Genomic DNA, 22,685 nt, shown 5'->3' on the forward strand with positions numbered 1-22,685 from the left:
GAGGCTGCAGGGATTTGTAGGTTTTATGAATGAAATGTTTTTCTTTATTTTTACCTTGACTTGAGACCATCTTGATCATGATTGCATCAAGCTAGCAAAACAACATGGCATGCTATCCAGCCAGAAAGGCTCAATATTGGGAGTGCCCTCCACAGCTCTGCTCAGTAATGTTGAGGTTACACTCCTACCTTTCTGCAAAACAGCTTTGGTCTTGGTAACCAAGGTCTATATGGACTGAGTGACTGGTTAATACCTGTTCCATGCAAGACAAGATACTGAACACAGCAGGTTGGTGAGGACTATGTTGTAACATCTAACAGCTTATTCCTGTGTACTTTGTGTTACTTTTTTGTAACCTCGCAGAGACCAATTCTGCAAAAAGTAGACTTGAATATTATCACAGCATTTCAAGCAAATTCTTGAAGAAACATAAATTTGATCAATGCTTTCTACAGTTTGTCCAGGTTTTTCATATAGCAAGCAAGAGGGGGAGGGAGAAGAGATTAAAAATGGGCAATATGAAAACCAGCAAATAAAAGAGGCTTTGGAACTGGAGCAGTGTCCTGGTTTCGAATGAGAGTTGATTTTATTCACAGTAGCTAGTATGGGGCTGTGTTTTGGATTTGTGCTGGAAACAGTGTTGACAATATAGAGATGTTTTAATATTATATAGACCTGTTGTTGTTGAGCAGTGCTTACACAGAGCCAAGGCCTTTGCTGCTCTCACACCGCCCAGCCAGCGGGATGGCTGGGGGTGGACAAGAAGTTGGGAGGAGACACAGACAGGACAGGTGACCCAAACTGCCCCAAGGGATATTCCATTCTACATGACGTCATGCTCAGTTTATAAGGAGCTTGGGGGGAGAGGAAAGAGGGGGAGCAGCAGCGTTCAGAGTGATGCCGTTTGTCTTCCCAAGTCACCGTTACACATGCTGGAGCCCTGCTTTCCTGGAGATGGCTGAACACCTGCCTGCCCATGGGAAATGGTGAATGAATGAATGACGTCCTTGTCTTGCTTTGCTTGTGCGCGCAGCTTTTGCTTTACCTGTTAAACTGTCTTATCTCAACCCACGAGTTTTCTCACTTTAACTTTTCCAATTCTCTCCCCCATCCCGATGCGGGGGGAGTGAGGAGCAGCTGTGTGGGACTCAGCTGCCAGCTGGAGTAAAACCAACACAAGCAGTAACTTGAATTGCTGTTACCAAAGTTAGTCACAACTTGGTTTCTGTTGTGCAGGACATTGAAGTGTGTTCCTAAAAAAGAAGGAATGAAAAGCTAGGTTGTTGTATTCACTTTCATCCTGCGGGGGGGGGGGGGGGGGGGGGGAAGGTTATAAATGCTTTAGTGTCATATTTACCACATGAAATACATTTAGTATCCCTCAGACACCAATACTCAGGAAGGTTTTCTAGTGCAAAGCACAGAGATTCAAATATCTAGAGCTCTGATCTCAAGGCACCTGGATTAAACTCCAAGAAGAACCTTCACTGTATCCAAAACTGCAGCCATCAAAGTACTCTTGGCCACTGTAGTCTTGGCAGCATCAACGTACATAATTGGGTCACCCTCATCTTTAGACTCTGGACACTTGGGATCCTGCAGTCAAGTATCACTCTGCACGAAAACAAGACCCTGGATCCTAAGTTCCCGAGCAGTCTACCAGGTCCAACAAGAAGACAAATAACAGAAAGGTCTTTATTTAAAAAAGAAAAAAAAGCACTGAACCAGGTATTTCCAGAAAAAAAAAAAGTGGTTTTATTTCCACCAAACAGCATTTTTCCAGAAACTCCTGATACTTTCAGAGCATGTCAGCAACATTACTGTGAACTCAGTCAACTGAGACTGAGTTCAAGTGTGATTTATTTACACACATTTGAGTTCTACTGAACTAGAACTGAGCTACACAAAACGTTAAGGCACTAATACTCCAACACACATACTCAATTCACCACAAGCAACTAACCCCGTTTAGTTCAGCTATGGATGTCATGTTAAGTATAAGCATAACTGTTTACAGGATCCAGGTCTAATCTAAATTACTAACCCATACAAATGCCTTAATATACATATGGGATGGTAAAATGCGCACACACAAACACAGAGTAAATATTACTCTTTGTCAATGGGACTCAAAGCCAGCAAGCAAGGAGGAAAATGGGAATTTGTTTTATTAGACTTCAGGAGAAGAAATTGTCCAACTATGATGAGAATACCAATTTTAGGTTTTAATTATTATTCCAGTGAAGTCACTTTCATTTGCAATTACACATTTCATTTGACAATTTAATAAATCATCACAGTGGGAAATAAATGAGCAGATATTCATGCTTAAGCCTGAAATTTCTGGTGTAATTTGCATACGAGACATCATCTCAGAGAAAACACATTCTTTGTTATATTTTCACATAGTAGAAATAAATGCAAAAAACTAAAGAGATACAGCAGGTACAGATGTTTAAAAAAAAGATAAGCCACGCTGCTAATATTTAAGTACTGAAACTTCATGATGATTGTATGATTTCATATAGCTCAGAAGTAGAATATCTTCTTACTGAAACTCATGATCTTGAATGTTTTCTGTGATATTATGTTGATATTGCACTCTTTATTCTTAAAAAAAAACCCAGGTACACAGAAGCCACCATTTCACTAACAATAATGCTATGCATCCATAGGAAAATAACTGAGATAAATTTAATTAACCAGGAGTGTGATCATGCATAATAGGTCAGTTGCATAGAGGTGTCACATTGTGTTAAGTATGTAGAGAAAGGACACAGGCTTTTGTAAGTTTTCACTTTTTTTTTAAACAATCATTCACATTTCCATATTTTTGCTTCAAGATTAAATAATACAGTCACAAAAGAGAAAAAAAACCACCATCTTTGATAACAGTGGTGTTCCTTCCAAGATTTAACATCAGGGTGTGTCCTGGTTTCAGCTGAGAGGGTTAATTTTCTTCACAGCAGCTAGTATGGGGCTATGTTTTCGATTTGTGCTGGAAACAGTGTTGACAATATAGAGATGTTTTTGTTCTATGGACCTATTGTTGAGCAGTGCTTACACAGAGCCAAGGCCTTTGCTGCTTCTCGCACTGCCCGGCCAGCAGGATGGCTGGGGGTGCACAAGAAGTTGGGGGGAGACGCGGACAGGACAGGTGACCCAAACTGCCCCAAGGGATATTCCATATCATATGATGTCATGCTCAGTTTATAAGGAGCTTGGGGGAAGAGGAAGAGTGAGGAGCAGCAGAAGAGTGAGGAGCAGCAGCGTTCAGAGTGATGCCGTTTGTCTTCCCAAGTCACCGTTACACATGCTGGAGCCCTGCTTTCCTGGAGATGGCTGAACACCTGCCTGCCCATGGGAAATGGTGAATGAATGAATGACGTCCTTGTCTTGCTTTGCTTGTGCGCGCAGCTTTTGCTTTACCTGTTAAACTGTCTTATCTCAACCCACGAGTTTTCTCACTTTAACTTTTCCAATTCTCTCCCCCATCCCGATGCGGGGGGAGTGAGGAGCAGCTGTGTGGGGCTCAGCTGCCAGCTGGAGTAAAACCATGACAGGGCGCAAATCAAACAAGAAATTGATGATGAAGTGTAACATATTATAAAATGTTTATTGAACACCAGACAAAACGATGTTGATATTGATTGAGTTTACACTTCTTCTTTCTGATCTTTATGTACTTCCTCAGCTTTATTTTTATTGTGCATTAGAGAGCTTTCAATAAAACTGGTTTGTAAACATAAACATGCAAAAAGTTCTTATGAAAATATATACTCTTACTGGAATAGTTTTCTCATTTCAGGAAAATAATACAGGAGTTGAACACTGTATCAGTTTCTTTCTCCACATCAATTGCTTTTCTGCCTAAAAACAGGCCCCAAGAGTATCATTAAGCTGTATTGTTTCTTTGCTAGAAATGCAAGTAAAACAGAAATGTCTCCAATTTGGAGGAAGCCCATGACATCTGAGGTCTGCAGCTTGACCCACAAAAACAATCCTAAGAACAATTTTTGTGCCTGTAATAGGAAAGGAAAAAAAAAAATCTAGTGTTTCAGATTGCTGGCAGTACTATTCATACTGTTATACTCAACAGTTTCCCAATAGGAGGCGCTAAGTAGATTATACAGAAAAGGGAATAGACCCTCAATTGTTACAATATCTTTGCTGGTTTTTCTTTTGAGTTTGAATGCTGAATAAGATTTCACAAATAAGTAATGAACCTCCATATGTGTAAAACTAGGAGAGTATTGAGACAAGAAGCAGGAGGAGAACATAGCTGGATTGCAGATTCTTTTTACCAAGAAGGCAGATAAAAAGGGCTACGGAATAAACAATTTTAAATACTGCAGACTAAAACAAAGTGGAAAACTCCACTGAACTGGGGAAACAAAAAGCAAACAAAAGAAAAGATACTCATAACTAGTACATCTGGATGAGACCAGGAAGAAATACACAAGGTATTAGAATACCAAGAACACTTTTTACCCTCAAAAAGGGTGGGAGAAAGACATTTCTTTATAGCATAAAGCACATAAGCAGAGGAGATACATTAATCATACAAGAAAAGCAAAAAAATAAGACAGAAGCTATGCAAAAGGAAATGCACAAATGCAAAACTATACAGATGAACAAAATTAACAGCTTGAGCTGTTGTAAAGAAAATGGAAAATGGTCTGCCTAATGGGCCACATGGTATCCGTGTCACTGTGCTAAAGCTTACAGCAAAGAAAAAGATACACACATTACAAAAGAAAAACAGCATCTTGGAGGAAAATTTCTGCACTTTATGACTTTAATGCAATGCAAAGTAGCACAAATAAATGGCTTGTAGAACTTGGACTAGCACTAGATGCAAAGACAAGGTGGCAGCAAAGAGTAAACTGAATGTCAAATAGTGGGGCACCAGCAAACCTGTGAAGTTACAAAAAGAGCTATGTAAGAGGGGAAAAAAGTTGCAACCAAAGACAAAATTATTCAGTCATACAAAAGTAGCATTATGACAATGCAAATTAAATGCAAAATTTGGAGGGGGGGGGGGGAGAAGAAGAGATGCTAAAATGGACAGAAAGCACATAAACTATGCAATACATAAAGAGACATGCAAAGAAAGCTACCAGCACTAACACCGTTCTGCCAGGACCCATAATACCCACTGGCATCTCTACGAAGGTGTTACAGATACATTTACAGGACCACAGCATCTTCTCTATAAACATACTAAAACCAGATAAAAACACCTTAAGCAATACAGCTTCCAGTTCATTAATTACTTTTGTGATATTACAATAATGCAAGTAATAGAGCGAATAGAAAAAGGCGGCACTGTGGGTAACATCTGTAAGTCATTAGTGCCAAAAAAATATTTGAAAAAGGGGAATGAATGTCATGAATAGACGAATCAGTGTTTGCAAGATTAAGAAAACGTGTGAGTTTAAGCCAGATTTTAAAAATCACAAATGAGTGCCCCAAAGAAATCTCTTAGTAATTGCCTGAAAAAGTAGCATTCTCACTTCCCAAGGTTTGCCACAGTAAAAAATGCCAGAGGTGAACACTGCTGACTTTGTATCTAAAACAGTTCTGCAGCAGACCAACAGGATCTGGATCACCTGAGGAAAGCAGAAAACAGAGGTAAAGCAAATGAATGGAACTAGTTCCATGGCTTCAGAGAGAACAAACAAACAAACAAACAAACCCAAACAAACAAAAAAAAGGAGAAGACTGAAGATTGTAAGATTATTTGAATCTGATATTCTAACAAGAATCAGCTATTGAATGTCCTGAACTATCAAGATCAGCAACTGAGAAAATTGTCACTGTATGCTAAGGTATTTAAGTCTGTGAGATACAGAATCCCCCGTGAAATACTTTTAAGCTATTTGGGAATAGATGACCAGCTCTGGTTGGATTTGACTTTCAAGTCAAGCCTACTACAGATATTTGCCAAACATGACCAAAGATATTCAGCATACAGTGAGCAGTTGGTGACACATTCGAGGAAACACAGTGCAATCAGCAAAAGCCAAACGCTTCCTGGAAATTGAAAGCATTCCTAGTTTTGGGGAGAGGGAAGGGAAGTACTTCATTGACTGATGGACCTTCCTAAGGCTCCGTAAGCAAGAACAGCATAGAAAATGAGTAAAACAGAAAAAAATACAAATCTGCTTCTCAGCCATTAAAATCAAAATCCCATGTTTTACCTTGCAACTTATTAAGTCAAAATACGAATGTCAGTAGGGAACTACCCAGCATGCTAAGATAAACTACCACTGATTTAAAATTTGATTTGAAAGAGTGTAGATACCCATAGCATTCAGGAACTGATTCATGTTCAGCAAGCCCTGAGGCAGGATCAGGGCATCCCCAGCAAATTATACAACCATATGCTACTACCTTAGAGACACAGACATAACTGAAATGAACTTATATATTCCCTATATTGATTCTGTTGTGAGGATGACAGTCTCTGAGAGGATTAGGCAACGTTGATCATGACCACCCTTGGTCACCACCACAGCAAAAGCATGCAGGACACCACACCACAGGCTTCACTGAAACTTTGAGGAAGAGGGTGTCCTGCAGATGTTCTCTGCACTAACCAAAGACACATGTTTACGACAGTTCAGAAACAGGGTGTTTTTGACAATGGACAACTGTTCACTAGCAGCATGTTTACACCACATAGCCAGGAATTCAGTCAGATCACTCCATCACAGTACCACAACCAGCCAAAAGCCAAAGCTGGGTCAGCAGCTAAAAATTTTAGCCTCTTAACAGCTGCATGAAGCAAGTAAATATGTCAAGCCATCCTTGAAAGAAATAACTGCACAAGAAATCTCATTAACAATGTCTCAATAAAACATTCAGTGCAGAGATGCAGGCCTTGGTATCTGCAGCAGGACACAAAATCAGTCTCAGACATACAGAATGTACCATAATGATGACAAAAAAGCTCCCAGGGACCCTGTGAAGAGAAAATAATTTTCTCAGGATAAATCATATTCTGGAAAAGAGCTGCATATATGAAGCAGAAAACTCTGTGGGTTAGGGTTTTTTTGTTTAAGTGAATGGGTACATATTTTTCCAAAACCACAAATACATCCACTCACTATGAACACAAGCATCCATTAAATATGCTGAGTCCAAGACTTGATCAGCAACCCAGTGAAGACATCTGCACTAGTAAGTAGTGAAGAGATCATCAAAAACACTGTATACCCACAAAAAAAAAAGAGCAAGACAGTCTACCGAAAGAAGAATCCAAGTTCGAATCACCCATAAAATACAATGCTTCATTCAATGTTAGGACAAAAAGGAAAAGCTTTCAAATTCAGAAAGGAAAAAATGAGTTGCCAAATAGAGGGGGGAGGTTGAATGCTGAGTTTAAAAGAATGAAGACAGTGATGACAATATAAATTTTATCATAATGAGAAAATACAATATGTGTAAGCAAGTAGCTGCATTTAGTTGTGTCCCGTTGCAAAAACACAGCAAAAGAGATATTACAATAATCAGCTACCTGATGATAGGGTGTGTAATAGGCATGTATAAAGGACCTTAAAATATTAACACTTAGAGGACATATAGGAAAAACAGAACTGTTGCACTAGCTTCATATATGTATTTTGCAGCAGTGAGCACACTTGCCTTAGGAGCACTGTTTCTAAAAACAAACACATTTGGACTTTCAATACATCTACTCCGGAGAACCGCATTGCACGTTCCATACTTGGTTACTTATAAGTGAGGTGGGTTTCACTGAGATAGAAAGATGAACCTTACAAATGGCAGAAATGAGTGAAGAAAGGGCTCCAAGGCTTTCAGCAGGACTTGAAGGCATAGAGCAAGCAGAGGCTTGTCTTGTTCAATGCACAGCTGGCAACATATGAAAACTTTGTTTTGTAGAGGAGCTGGTCCAGTAGCACAGTTAAGGTTCAGTTGCTTTTTTACTGCTTAAGTCTACTCATTTTATTTTATATGAATGATATAGTTAATCTTATAAAAATGACAGCATTGACTTCCAGGACACCAAATAAATTTTCAGAGAGTTTCCTGGTAGAGCTCTTTATTCTACAAGTTAAAATTAATTAAGACTTGGGTTCTTTAAAAAATATAGCATCTGTTGATGTTTCTTTGTTTCTGACAAGCTGAGAAGAACACAGTAATTTCAAATGTTCTATATTAGGTTGGTACCAAATAAAATACTTCATTTTTGCAATACTGGAATAGAACAGTTCTTAATTAAAATGAAATGACAGCTGATGTACTAAGTTTCAGCAACTGAATGGATAGTTCAGATAAATAGTTCTCAAAATGAACCACTTTGATTCAACTTATCTCCAGCAATCCCGCCAATCCTTCTTCTATGTCAAACCCACATTTATTTAGATTGATCATCCACAACTAGTAAACTAACTGCAAGAACTGTCCACTTAACTACCTCCATATGAAATACCTTTACTCTCAAGTAAACAGTGTGATTTTATATCACCAATCTTAAGTAATTATAAATTGGGCAGTTAAAAAAAAACACAGAAAACTTGCAATTAGGTTAGAGCAAGAAGATTTTAAATCATAGAATCATAGAACCACAGAATGGTTTCATTTGGAAGGGACCTTAAAGATCGTCTAGTTCAACCCCCTTGCAATAAGCAGGGACATCTTCAACTAGATCAGGTTGCTCAAGGCCCATCCAACCTCGCCTTGAACACTTCCAGGGATGGGGCATCTACCACCTCTCTGTGCAACCTGTTCCAGTGACTCACCACCCTCACAGTAAAGAATTTCTTCCTTATATCTATTCTGAATCTCCCCTCTTTTAGTTTAAATCCATTACCCTTTGTTCTGTCACTACAGTCCTTATTAAAAAGTCTGTCCCCATCATTCTTATAACCCCCCTTTAAGTACCAAAAGCTCAGATGGGTGCCTTTGTCCAAAGAAGCAATTGCTTCCTTTAAGAAATAGTTTCAGTCATGTTTTCAAGGTTTTCTCTAAAGACTGAGAACTAGAAATATTTTTAGGATGACAGCTAAAATTTACATATAACCATGAACCCAGGAACATAAGCTGTAAGAAAAAGTAGCATTATGAAACTGCCATGTTTGAGATGTGTGATACAGACTCAGATGTGTAGATTATTTGATTATTTAATCTACATCCATTGCAAAATACTGGCATGACAGAGAGGATTTAATCAGCCTGAGAGTTCTTTGGGTTTTAGATTTTGTTTGTTTGTTTGTTTGACACACATGCACTAGGTATTAAACCTACTCATTTTTCATCATCATCTTACAATTTCTTCAACTTTTTATGTATTCAAACTTATTAACAAATTGAATTTTTACATATATTTATCTGCATTTTTGCTGTTACTCATTGTGGAGATAGGAAAAACAACTTCTAGTACAGATCTTTAGAGAATCTAGTTATTTTCAAAAAGTCAACAACCCTACCACCGCTTTCCATAAGCTTACTTCTTTCCCCAGGAAGGGCACATAAATACAAAAATAAACAAGACCTCCATTTACACAAGAAAACACAGAATCAATACAATCAAATGCTTGTGGATGGAAAATGTTAAAGAAACTATAAGAAATTTCCTAGGATCGATTACCCAGAATACAAAAAGTTTTGACAATTCTGGTGTATGAGCCCAGGCATACAGAATATAGCACTGGTATCTAAACGATTGATTTGAGCTTAATAAGAAGTGAGACTAATTTTCTATACACAGAATTAGTAGAAGCATTTCAAAGAACAAATAACCAGAATCCACAGTTCCATGTAATTTATTCCTCATTTTCATTTCTAAGATTTCTAGTGTACCTAGTAATAAAAATTTGAAGTGGATAAGAGGGTAATTAGGTTTTGTGTCAACCTCTGTACGGATTTTCTTTTTCTGATGGTACTAGGAGGCTACACTGCCAGCATATGGGATACTATAGAGTATGTCTGAGGTCCCCAATGGTAGGAAAATGAACACTGTATGCCTGATTTAAACAAAAGACACTTCTCAGTAGTTTTCTAGAACATAATAAACTGCAGTACACTATGGCAGACTTGAGTCTGGCAGAGGAAGTAACAAATGCATCCAGGTTTTTTGTGTTAATGTTTATTGTTTTTCAGCAACAGATTCACTTAGATACCTCACTGCCAGTAATAATAGACTGTCTATTTAGTCCTTGTTTACATTTATGCCACAATTTTACTTTTTAAAGAAATGTAAAAGAAAACATATGCCCCATCACATTAGTCTGTCTTGCTGTTTAACATCAGCTGTAATGATCTTTCAAGAGTCTGACTGAAAGCCTGGAGTTTCTCTACATGATGTCCCTTTAGTCTCTTGGAAAACAACATAGAATGCCTGCCGTGTAAAATTAGGCCTAATCTTAATTATCTTGCTCTCTGTTTCCTGAGCTTAATTAACTTTTCTGAGTGCTTTTCTACACTGCAATGAGGACTAAACCCTATTTGTCTTATTCAGCGTTTCGTAATTTCTTTTCCCTCAGTTCCTAGGACAACGAAAAGCTTTTCACACTCCTAATTGCTACGGCAAAAACTAAGATATGAGATTTGAAAGAAAAGCTATAACAAAAAATTTGAGAACATACAGTCATGCATACAAATGGAACGGCAAAAATCTGCAAATGTGGAGACATAATCCATTCTAGCCTCTAAATGAACTGACTTTAGATATTTAATTATCTTGTCAAGTAAATTCAGATTACAGGATTCAAATCCTAGTCATTATAGGTCATCAGGCTGTTTTAGGTGAAGTACAAATTGTCTACAGTCCACAGTGCTCAAATAAGTTTAGAATAATATAACAGATAATTTGCACGGCCAAGCCTTCTCCCTTAGAGCTCATCCAAATTTTCCCATGATCTGGCCACTTTTAGGGAGAACTACACAATGAAGGTTGAGCATGTATTGTCACATGTCTCCCTCCTACTGCTAGAATTCCACTTTTTTTTTTTTCGGACTACAAAACACATCAGTATATTTTAGAGAAACAAACACAAAGACTTTACTTACTCCATTTTTTCCCAGGAGGCAAAAGGGAAGTTTTATTTAAACTGACTGTCTGAAAGTCCAATATGATTATTTTAATTAAAAAAATACTTCTTCCATGCTCAGACAGCAGCCATTAGCTATTACAGTGCATATATGACTCTCTTCTCCTCTACTGTACCAGCAAGAAGCCATCTGTAGGCATGATCAGATGAGAACTCTGTAAACGAGCAGATATGCAGGTGTTAAGCCAAGTTGCTTTTTAATAATATTGGAGACAGATCAGACAAGTAAAAAGCCAGTAAGTGGACAGCACTCACCCCTAGTTAAAGGTCTAAGGTCTACTAGATTTTACAGAATATTTGTTCAACTTTTCAGGATTTGATTCTGTCACTATTTGACTGTCAGCACCAGAAGCCAGATTCAGATGTAAAAATACCCAACATCGAAGAAAAAATAACCAGCTCAAGAGTCCATCCAGAAAACAGGGAAAGCTACGCTGTTTTCTGTTGCTACTTTTCCCATACCACCCACAAACAACAACCAAATAGCTTAGCAGTAACTTCATCAAAGTGAAAAAGAAAACTCTATGATGGTAAATAACTCACTGTTAAAGTTAGTTATACCCCTGTATCATGACTGGGTAATAACTCTACCCACTTGGCTCTTCTCCTGCGTTCCCCTGACCACCAACAAAATACCCTTTATATTAGAAAATAACCCAATGCATAAGAAATCAAGAATGCCGAAGTTCAGATCATTTCACTTCTATGTGTTTGCATTTGTGTGTTTCAGGTTTTTTGATTGACTAAAGCCTCCTGCATGTGACCTGAGAAGTCACACAGGGTCACTTTTAGCAGCTCCGGACTACTGCCATTCCTAGCCCTCTGTGTTTTAGTTTGAACTTTCAGAAGGAAGATGAAGTAAGGGTATTTGGGTGTATTTGTAAGATAATTAAGATTAGGCCTAATTTTACACAGCAAGTCCAATTGGGCAAACTCAGCCTCAGAAGGAGTGAAATCAGGCTCCCAGGGCTGACGCTGCCAACACACCCAATCCCGATGCCTTGGCGGTGTACAGAACAGGAAGGCACACCAGGAAAGGAGCAAGCAATTGCTATCTCCCTCTCGTGAGGTGGCCCCAGGGCTGAAGGAAAAAACAGTTTTGAACTCTCTGGTATGCCTGTGGCACTTGTGCATGGGACAGTTTTGACACGTGGCCCATCAACTGAGGAAGGCTGGCCATTTTACTTCTCAAGTTTCAAGCACAGTCTAAACTGGAGCAAAGTTTCACCTGAATCCTTCAGAAATGGAAGGGCCTTTCCTATCAAGACAAACACCTACCAGGAATCAGAGCTCAAAATAACTTACCAGTGACCAGTTCTGAAATGTTATGCCAGGGCTGTTCACACTGCTGTGAACCCTGTTGTGTTGATACAGAATCACCAAAACTTTAATGTTTAGGGCAGCTGAAAAGAATTATTTCTATGTAAGTGACAAGCTGGAGTTTAAAGATTCAACATATGAAGCTTAAAAAAAAGGACAGCAACCTTCTCCTCAAGTGGTTTAAGATTTGAATCACAGTTTCACCAGCTTGTGGACTTGTAAATTGTTTTCAGCTCATGGAGCAACTGTATTAATTCACACTAAATTGGAGGGCAGTTTCATTAAAAGATCAAGTGAAACATTTCTCAGTTCCTAACCTTCTAGCACCAGGTTAATGGTGTATGAAACCATTGCCTAGACAAAAGAAAAGTCCCATGGTCTTCTACCATAAAACTATCACCTTACTGTATTTATTGTCTCTTGAAGTCAGTGACTTGCTCTTTGTGCTACATTAGTCACTTATAAAAAGTGACTGCTAGATAGAAGCTGTTCAGTTTGTTTTCTTAGACCATGTCTCCTTAGCATGAGACTGAATTTTAAGACAATCACTGGACTAGCCAGATACACTAATTTAAACTTCCATGTAAGAGGAGCAAGAATGGTTTCAACAGCAATGGACTCTCTCCAAGTAAGTATTAACAGAACTAGTAGCTACTTCTGTTCAGATGCCTGGAGTGTTTTATTTACTCCAGAGTTTAATTCTCATTGAGAGATGCAGCCAAACATATATACACATGTATGTGTAAAACCACTCAATATACATTTGAAGAGGATGGATGGGAAATACATATATCCCTAGCTATTTTGAAATGAAGAGTCTAACCAACCAGAAAAACTCAATACATGTACTTGATGTTCATATGGAGATCAGTGATGAGTGGCGTTCCTCAGGGGTCGGTACTGGGACCAGCACTGTTTAACATCTTTGTCGGTGACATGGACAATGGGATTGAGTGCACAACGTTTGCCGATGACACCAAGCTGTGTGGTGTGGTCGACACGCTGGAGGGAAGGGATGCCATGCAGAGGGACCTTGACAGGCTGGAGAGGTGGGCCCGTACAAACTGCATGAAGTTCAACAAGGCCAAGTGCAAGGTCCTGCATATGGGTCAGGGCAATCGTAAGCACAACTACAGGCTGAGCAGAGAATGGATTGAGAATAGCCCTGATAAGAAGGACTTGGGGGTGTTGGTGTATGAGAAGCTCGATGTGACCTAGCAGTATGTGCTTGCAGCCCAGAAAGCCAACTGCGTCCTGGGCTGCATCAAAATCAACGTGGCCAGCAGGTCGAGGGAGGTGATCCTGCCCCTCTACTCCACTCTTGCGAGACCCTACCTGGAGTACTGCGTCCAGCTCTGGGGATCCAATACAAGAAAAACATGGAGCGAGTCCAGAGGAGGGCCACAAAGCCGATCGGAGGGCAGGAGCACCTCTCCTATGAGGACAGGCTGAGAGAGTTGGGGTTGCTCAGCCTGGATAAAAGGCGGCTCTGGGGAGACCTAATTGCAGCCTTCCAGTACCTAAAGGGGGCCTACAAGAAAACTAGAGAGGGACTGTTTAGAAGACCGTAGAGTGACAGGACAAGGGGTAATGGGTTTAAACTAAAAGAAGGGAGATTTAGATTAGATATTAGGAAGAAATTCTTTACTGTGAGGGTGGTGAGGCACTGGAACAGGTTGCCCAGAGAAGTTGTGGATGCCCTGTCCCTGGAAGTGATCAAGGCCAGGCTGGATGGGGCTTTGGGCAATGTGGTCTAGTGGAGGGTGTCCCTGCCCGTGGCAGGGGGGTTGGAACTAGATGGCCCATAAGGTCCTTTCCAACCCAAACCATTCTATGATTCTATGATATCCTCACATTTACTTACAGAGAGCAACAGACAAATAAATGAACTGGTAGAAAGACATGCAAAAGTTCAACAAGTTACTTTTGTACAAATAGAAAAAGTAACTGCATTTTAGAAGTGACAGTGTAGGTTTTGTACACATGCCTGCTTGTGTACAAAGCAGCATGTACTTTCTGCATTCTCTCTTTGATAAGTAGCAGGTGATTAGGAATTAACAGATTGAGGGACTAACTGTCATGTAGGATAAGTGTTTAAAGAAAGCAAGCTCACATTATCCCATCTGCACCACCATGAAGCCTTCAGCTACTACTTGCTTGTTAAAATGGAGCAAAATGAACAATTAGGGAAAAAAACAAGAACTAAAATAAACCATAGTAGGTAACCCTTGGTAATAGCAGCTCCAAGCTCATTTAACTCATAGGCTTATCGGAAAATAAAAAAGTTTCTCGCACCAGTTAGAAAAAAAATTGCTCTCTGCTCTTGTAAGTAACAGATTTCTTCTTGTATTTTACAGGATTTTGAGATTACAGGTCTCAGAAGCCACAGAAGCAGCATTTCACACATACACAAACATAATGCACAAATACATCCATGCATAATACACATGGAGGGCTTAGTACACAATGTCCATTCATCGATTCTCTCCTTCCCACCATGCTTCCATTGCTACAAAAGTGAATATCCACGCCTTCACTTTACAGATTCTAATATATTTTAACTTACAGCATTTCCATGTAAAGATACTCCTAAGGTTTTGCAAGAAATTAAAATATTTTCAAAATAGGGAAGAGTTAATAGAAGGACATGCTTCTATGAAACAAGCATTCTTTCTGAATTCTAATACCTGTGGGGTTTTCTAAGATACCTTTGAATCCAGATCCTTTGTTTATAGGGCAAACTGGCTGATATGAATCAAAGGCAATACTACCTTTTAATGTAGTCAAGATAGACATGTATATATTTATATACACATAAATATATCTATATCTGTATACATCTCGACTACATTAAAGGTAGCACTGCCTTTGATTTCTATCAACTAGTTTGCCATATATTAGATAGCAGAATCAGAGGCACTCCTGTAATTCTCATGTTTTAGTACTTTATTTCATCTCTGTATCTTCACTGTGACTTTTGCAGCCATAGGACGAGGTTTACTTCATTTTTGTTCTGCCAATGCACAGCGATTTGCAAACTCTGAAAATCATACTTTGCAAATACAATTAGCTTAAGTCAAAATGATGAAGCAGTGACAGAGCTGAACATCCCATTATTTCTTTTTCATTTATGGAGTGGAATTTGCAAGAAACATGAATATGTATTTTTTTGCCCTTCTTACCACCACCATTCCCACTTGCATAGTCATTACAAGATAGACATCACTTTAAACACTATTTGCAAACAAATACAAGGAAATAAGTCAGTCGTATATTTCCCCTTTTCCAGTCCCACATTCTTCAGTGCAACCCATGCAGTAACTGTTACAAATCTGAATAAAATAAAACGGCAACTCATAATATTATGTTGCAAGAATTGTGGGGAATAAACACAACAGCATAGAATGCTGTTAATTACTTAGATTATAATTTGATACCTGCTGAAGAATTATTCATATGAATTTTATGTGAAATCTAGAACTATGCATCTTTTTTCAGAAACCCAACTAATAAAAAGTGTTTCCTTGTAATATCACAAATGTGCATACTTGCTGTTACATCCAAATTACAGAAGGGACCCAGTAACTGAAAACTACTAAATAACAGAAGAGGAAAACAAAAAAGGTGACGCAGCACAAATTTAATATAAATTCAGCTGGCAAGGTCAGATTGCATGTTGTTTTCTGTGCACACTAGCAGGGTCAGCCAGGCACCAGGAGCTGGTGATAATGGGCAATGTTTAACACTGGAACAGAGCAGGATATAGGCTAGTTCTCCCACATGGGCACATCATGTTTTAATACAAATATGAGGCAGCAGTTCAGTTTGGAAGTGACAGAGAATAAAGGTGGAACTTAGGTGAGGATAATAATAAAAATAACAATTCTGGTTCTTAGGAAGGAAGCCATGGGAAAAAAAAAATCAATACCCTTCAGGAAAGCAGACTTCTATAGCCTTACAGGCATGGTCACTGAGGTCTCACAGGATGAATGTCTGAAAGAAGAGAAGGAAATAAGGAGAGCTGGTAACAACTAAAGGGCACAACTGCAAGTTGTCACAGTGCAATGAAAAGGTAAGGAAGGCTTGAAACACACCAATGTAGCTAATTCAGTTTTTAAATTATTTCAAAAAGAAAACTCAAAGTAGAAATTACGTTAGATTATTCTTTAATATCATTAATAATTTAAACAAACATGAGAAGAAAATCTAGAAAGACAGATCTTTGAAGAATTAAGCAGAAATTAAACTTATTTGGTAAGTAATTTAATAAAAAGACAACCATTGAAAGAGTTGGTTTGATACACGATGATGGAGAGGAAGTGCTGCTTTACAGTTCTCAGTGACTGATGCGTTCAATACCAGTTTGACTCCTCCTTCACTCAGGATGTGATCAATGCTTAATGTGACCAGCCCCAGTGAGAGAGAGGTAAGAACTCCAGCCACTGCAGGGTGAAGAGCATGTTGGATGTTTCAAGCTGGCAGTGCTGTTGAAATTTACCTTTCAACGCACTGAGGTCAGTGCCTCTGTGAACAGTGGAGCCCATCTAATGGCACACTGGGGCTGAGGGGAGGAGAAGAACCTGCCTCCTGGTTAGCAATCGGCAGTTTATTGGCCCATTCTACTGTCCTAAAAGCAGTGCTTGCAAAAGGCCAAAGGAAGCAGCTCCAGAACAGCTAGCAGTTATCTCTCAGATTTAATAAAGGACCTCGACAAGCTCAGAAAACTGAGAAGAGGACAGAAAAACCACCTGGTGTCTACCTTTAAAATAGGGAAGTAGAAAGGGGAGAACTTGGGACTCAGAGCCCTGTCAGTTTACCTCCACTTCATAGAAAACAGGAGAACAAGGAATTTTAAGCACCACAAAGGTAAAACGAGAGTGAGAAAGTGACCTACGTAGTAGTATTAACCTATCGTCACTTCCTCCCTTCCTCTAACAGGGTGTAGATCCTCCTGAACAGCGGAGAAATAGTAATTTACTTTAAGTCTCAATTACAAAGCTGTTTCAGATTATGTTCTTGTAAGAAATAAGAAAGTAAATTAAGAGAAAGAAGCACATATGACAAGCTAAATAGCAAAAGTATTATCAGCATGTTAGTGACAAGTGGGAAGAGGGGTATGGAGTGAGGTTTCACAAAAGCATATCCCAAGCCCAGAACTATTCAGCATTTCTTTACTAGCTTGGATGAAAGAAATAACAGGTATGCTTAGTAAATTCACAGGCAATATCAATCTGTAAGGGACTAACTTGAAGGACCAGATTAGAATTGAAAATCCTAATTAAATGAATTCCTACTGACTACAGCAGAGGTAAGAGCAAATGGAAAGCTCTGCGTTTAGAGGTAATCAGCTCACAGTCATAGGGTAACAGATGACTGCACACACAGCTGCACTGCAGAAAGAGATCTAGGAGTTAACTGGTGCATTTTGTGATTCGAGGGGAAATGCATAATGGAATAGGTTTTATCACCCATGAGAATTTCTTCAAGTATTTAAGTGACAGAGTTGCCCTGAGCTGGAGAGTCATGCCCAGTTCCGGGCACTAATTCCAGAAAGATGAACCAGCTGGAAAAGGCAATAAGAATAATCAGAGGTTTGTAAAACAGGAAAGGCTGAAAGAATTCAAGTTAGTCTAGAGGGATGAAGAGGGATGCGGCCAAAAAACATATGTACATTAGAATAAATTCTTAAGGTCCATTGTCAACAGGACAACAGTGATCTTAAAGCTTGAAAGCTTTACCTTACATGCCAACAAAAAAGTCTTAACATCCAAGGCTTTTAGAACTGGAAGACAGTGCCTCAAACCATTCTTGTTAAAAGCAGACTGGACAAAACTCTATGACAGACAGGTAGAAGCAGCATCACACTGATTCTTTAATGGAATTCAAAATTAATTCAAATAATCAAATAGAAAGAGTTGGAGCTGAGGAAAGAGGTGAGTGGCTTTCCTATAGAAACTACATATCTCAATTATTTGAATTCCAGTTGTGTTGGGTTTGTGTGGTAAGGTTTCGGTAGTGGGGGAGCTACAGGGGTGGCTTCTGTGAGAAGCTGCTAGAAGCTTCCCCCATGTCCAACAGAGCCAATGCCAGTCAGATCCAAGACAGACCCGCTGCTGGCCAAGGCCAAGCCCACCAGTGAAGGTGGTAGCGCCTCTGGGATAACACAGTTAAGAAAGGGAGAAAAACTGCTGTGCAACAGCAACTGCACCTGGAGAGAGGAGTCAGAAGATGTGAGAGAAACAGCCCTGCAGATACCATCAGTGAAGAAGGAGGGGGAGGAGGCGCCCCAGGTGCTGGAATCTCTATACCCCTGCATCCCCTGGAGAAGATCATGGTGAGGCAGGCTGCCTCCTTGCAGCCCATGGAGGTCCATGATGGAGCAGATATCCACCTGCAGCCCGTGGAGGACCCCATGCCGGAGCAGGTGGAGGCCCAAAGGAGGCCCACTTCATGGAAAGCCCATGCTGGAGCAGGCTCCTGGCAGGACCTGTGGTGTCTTGGAGAGAGAAGCACAGGCAGGAGCAGGTTTGCTGGCAGGACTTGTGACCCTGTGGGGGACCCACGCTGGAGCAGTCTGTTCCTGAAGGACTGCACCCCATGGAAGGGACCCACACTGGAGCAGTTGGTGAAGAACTGCAGCCCGTGGGAAGGACTTGCGTTGGAGAAGTTGGTGGAGGACTGTCTCCTGTGGGAGGGACCCCATGCTGGAGCAGGGGCAGAGTGTGAGGAGTCCTCCCCCTGAGGAGGAAGCAGCAGCAGAGACACCGTGTGATGAACTGACCACAACCCCCATTCCCCATCCCCCTGTGCTGCTGGGGGGGAGGAGGGAGAGAAATGGGGAGTGAAGTTGGGCCTGGGAAGAAGGGAGGGGTGGGGGGAGGTGTTTTTAAGATTTGGGTTTATTTCTTATTACTCTATTCTGATTTGATTGGCAATAAATTAAATTAATTTCCTCAGGTCGATTCTGTTTTGCCCATGACGGTAACTGGTGAGTGATCTCTCCCTGTCCTGATGTCGACCCAGGAGCCTTTTGTTGTATTTTCTGTCCCCTGCCCAGCTGAGGAGGGCAGCGACAGAGCGGCTTTGGGGGCCACCTGGCCTCCAGCCGGGGTCAACCCACCACAACAGTAAGGATGTCAAATACTTCAAGTAGACCTCTTTTCCTTTTTCTTCTGATTCTCAGTGACTTCTGCATCCAAACTTTGTGTTGTATTGCCCTTTAAATCTCATTAGATTGCCAATTTATGATACATATTGTTTGCAAATCTGGTATTAACTCTGCCTTCGGGAATGGAATCATGAAAAGGAAGAATGTAATGACCTAGTTCTATCTTAGTATTTGTGGGCTTTGCCACTGGAAGATAGGGTTAAAGAAACAGAAAACAATCAATGTTCAGTGTCTCATTTAAAGTTACAGGTCACTTAAAGCATAACATGCTTTCTCATGCCAAGCCTTTGTCTCTGCTACAACTATCTCTATATATTGCCCACAGTGGTATTTGTCACTTGGGCAGACAATTCAAATGTGATACCAGAAATGCAGCAGTAGATGGCATAATTACACTGTGATCTAGTGGAAATTTCAGCTCCACTCTCTTCTTTTGTCTAAATCATTCAGACCAATTTTTTTTTATTTTTTATTTTTTTTAAAAAGCTCTATACCCAACCTATTTTGCTTTTAAATAATAGTAGTCAGAATCAAGCTGGAACTCAGTGTTTAAATTCCCTTCTTGCAATCACAAGCAATAAGTTTTGGAAAGGAAACCCACCATATTCTTATGTAGATGCGTAGATAATGTTAACATTACTAACCCTTGCTTGAAGATCACTGTGTTCCACACAGATTTTAAGGCATGGTTGATTGGACATTACAGTTTTGGTGGTTTTTTAAGGAATCATAATTACATTGAGAACTAACTGTATATCAGAATTTTCCCTTTATCTTCACAGCTATTACAGGTTTTCAGAAATTTCATCTGAAGTTATTTTAAATTATAATAAAAGCCATCTGTGCATTTCAGACTATGATCTCAAAGTGATAAGTAGATACTAAAGCATGTTGTTGTGAAAAAATGACACCATAAACAATGTAATATAACAGTATCAGAACCACAGGCAGCAGTAGAACTAAGCTTCCACTACCAGTAGGGGTTAGCAGTACCTTAAAGAAAACTGAACTGCCTAGTGCTTGTTTCCTTTGCGGTTAAGATGCATGCTGTCTTGCAAAATACTTTGATCTTTCTAGAGTGCAGAATAAACTCTCTGGTAGACATCAGCATTATCTTGCTCATACGATCCTCATTCACTGAACTGTAACACAGGGTCTCAGAAGGAATAAAAAAAAGTAAAGAAAGAAATCTTCAAAAAGCTGTAGCATCAGAGTAGTTGATATCCTTAACATGTGACATAGCACCTGGAGACAGCGGTGCCACACAGGCAACACTAGCCCCACTTAGAATCCCAGATGCAGTCCTTGGGATTACCATGTCTCCCCTTTCTTCAGCTATCTTTACTGCTGCCATTCCTCATTTAGAGAAGTAACTCTCAGATAGAGATATTGTCTAGAAACTTTTCTATAATTTATGCATAAGTTTTGGAGACTGTAGGCCAATATGACATCCTTACGGGCAGCTTAAGCACAGAGAAACATTGCCATCCCCTCTCCATTTCATCATCTCTCTTCTTTCCTAGCTCTTGCAGGCAAACATAATCTCTTTCTAAATTGCACTTAGAACTTGGTTTATTCTCCTGAACTCAGTTTATTCTCCTGGTCATACATTGGATATGCACACTTTTCCTATACCAGAAGAGCCTTCTGCAGTTTTCAACAGGTTCTTCCATCATCTAGATCCTTCAATAGCACCCTAGGACAAAACTACCAACAAAATAGGAAAGAGCTGGATTCCCTTACATAAGACTTTACCAGGAAGGACTCATGACTTGAAAAAAGAAATCACTCTTCTGTTTCTATAAATCTGTTAAGGTTTTTTGTTTATATCGGTTTTGATACAAGCAAAGAGGTTCAGGCAGACAAGTTTTGTCTCCCTTGTGCACTGCAGTAACCTTAATCACACGATCAAATTTCTTTCTACAAGACAATTATCTGAGTGATTCAGTGTCCAGGATGCTGATGCTCACTGAATAGAGGGTACTCAGCATTTTCATGTTGTGCTTATTACTCGGTGTACAGCCTCACAATCTAGTACATACTTCACACTTTATCCTAAATACCCTCCTACTAATTCCTGTGGGAAAGCAAAGTGTTTGTCAGCCATCACATTGTCCTAGTGTTCCCTTCCAATCACTCCATAAGGTAAAGATGCATTATGATTCCTTTGCTTTAACCAGTGATAAATCAAAGCAGAGAAGTCAAAGTTAACATTAGGATGACATTTTTTTCAAATCAGTACAGTATGATGCTTAAGGTTTTCAGAACAGTTTCTATTCACTAAAGTTTACCCGTGAAATCTCAGCATATCTGTGAACTTGGATACTCAGGGGACATGTGGCATGAAATCACTGTGGGTTTTGGCTTGGAGTGCTGCTTTTTTAGTTTGTTTAGTGTTTGTTTGGCTTGTTTGTAGAAGTTCCAGTGACCTACTGAGATTCCAGTAAGACTTTGTGCAAGTGGAATTAAATTCTCAAGGACAAGTTTCACCTGCCTTAGTTTTAAGACCTTTCTCCTCTACATCAGTCATTAAGTGTTCCTGTCTACATATCATTCAATCTCCACAAATCTCTGAAAGTTTCAACGGTATACCCAAAGTGTATATTATTTCCTCATCAACATTGTTACTGTTCAGTGTACAGTGCAAGTGTACTGGCTGTTCAAAATACAGTAGGAAGAGCACTCTGGGAGATACTGTCCTAGTTTACTTATACATGAAGACGTAGTATGTCTTGCTGGAAGCTGTAGTATTCTCAAACCAACATTTTAGACTGCTTGGGAATAGTCCAACTACCCCCAAACTGTATAGTACAAGCCTCTATGTTGCACATTAGAAACTACAAAGAGTTCCCCTGCATTTCTCTCCCAGCCCAAAACAATTTCAAATGCATATAACCAAACCTACTAAATTCATCAATAATACTAGAACAACTTGAAATGTCTTACAACGTGCCTTGACTTGAAGGCATAATCACAGAGAACAGTGTAACTGCTCTCAGAGAGAAGTATTTCAATGTGAGATGATGGCAAGGGACTCTTCAGACCTTGCAGATTCTATTCTCATGCTCAAGTCAAATCAAGTTGCATCTTGAGGGGATTTAATTTAGTTTCTAAACAAA

General features: G+C 39.6%; 1 long non-coding RNA gene across 1 annotated transcript in view; it reads right to left on the minus strand.

Annotated features, from left to right (window-relative positions):
- Window positions 1-3,602: 3,602 nt before the first annotated feature.
- LOC142599545 (uncharacterized) overlaps window positions 3,603-22,685 on the minus strand; it is a 62,624-nt gene continuing 43,541 nt past the window's right edge. Inside the window, exons 4-5 of the long non-coding RNA XR_012833110.1 lie at window positions 5,496-5,612; window positions 3,603-4,022 (exon numbers count right to left, since the gene is read on the minus strand). This is a non-coding gene — a long non-coding RNA (uncharacterized LOC142599545). The remainder of the gene's footprint in view (window positions 4,023-5,495; window positions 5,613-22,685) is intronic.

Source organism: Balearica regulorum, chromosome Z, assembly GCF_011004875.1.
Source record: "Balearica regulorum gibbericeps isolate bBalReg1 chromosome Z, bBalReg1.pri, whole genome shotgun sequence".
In the NCBI taxonomy this organism is placed as follows: domain Eukaryota; kingdom Metazoa; phylum Chordata; class Aves; order Gruiformes; family Gruidae; genus Balearica; species Balearica regulorum.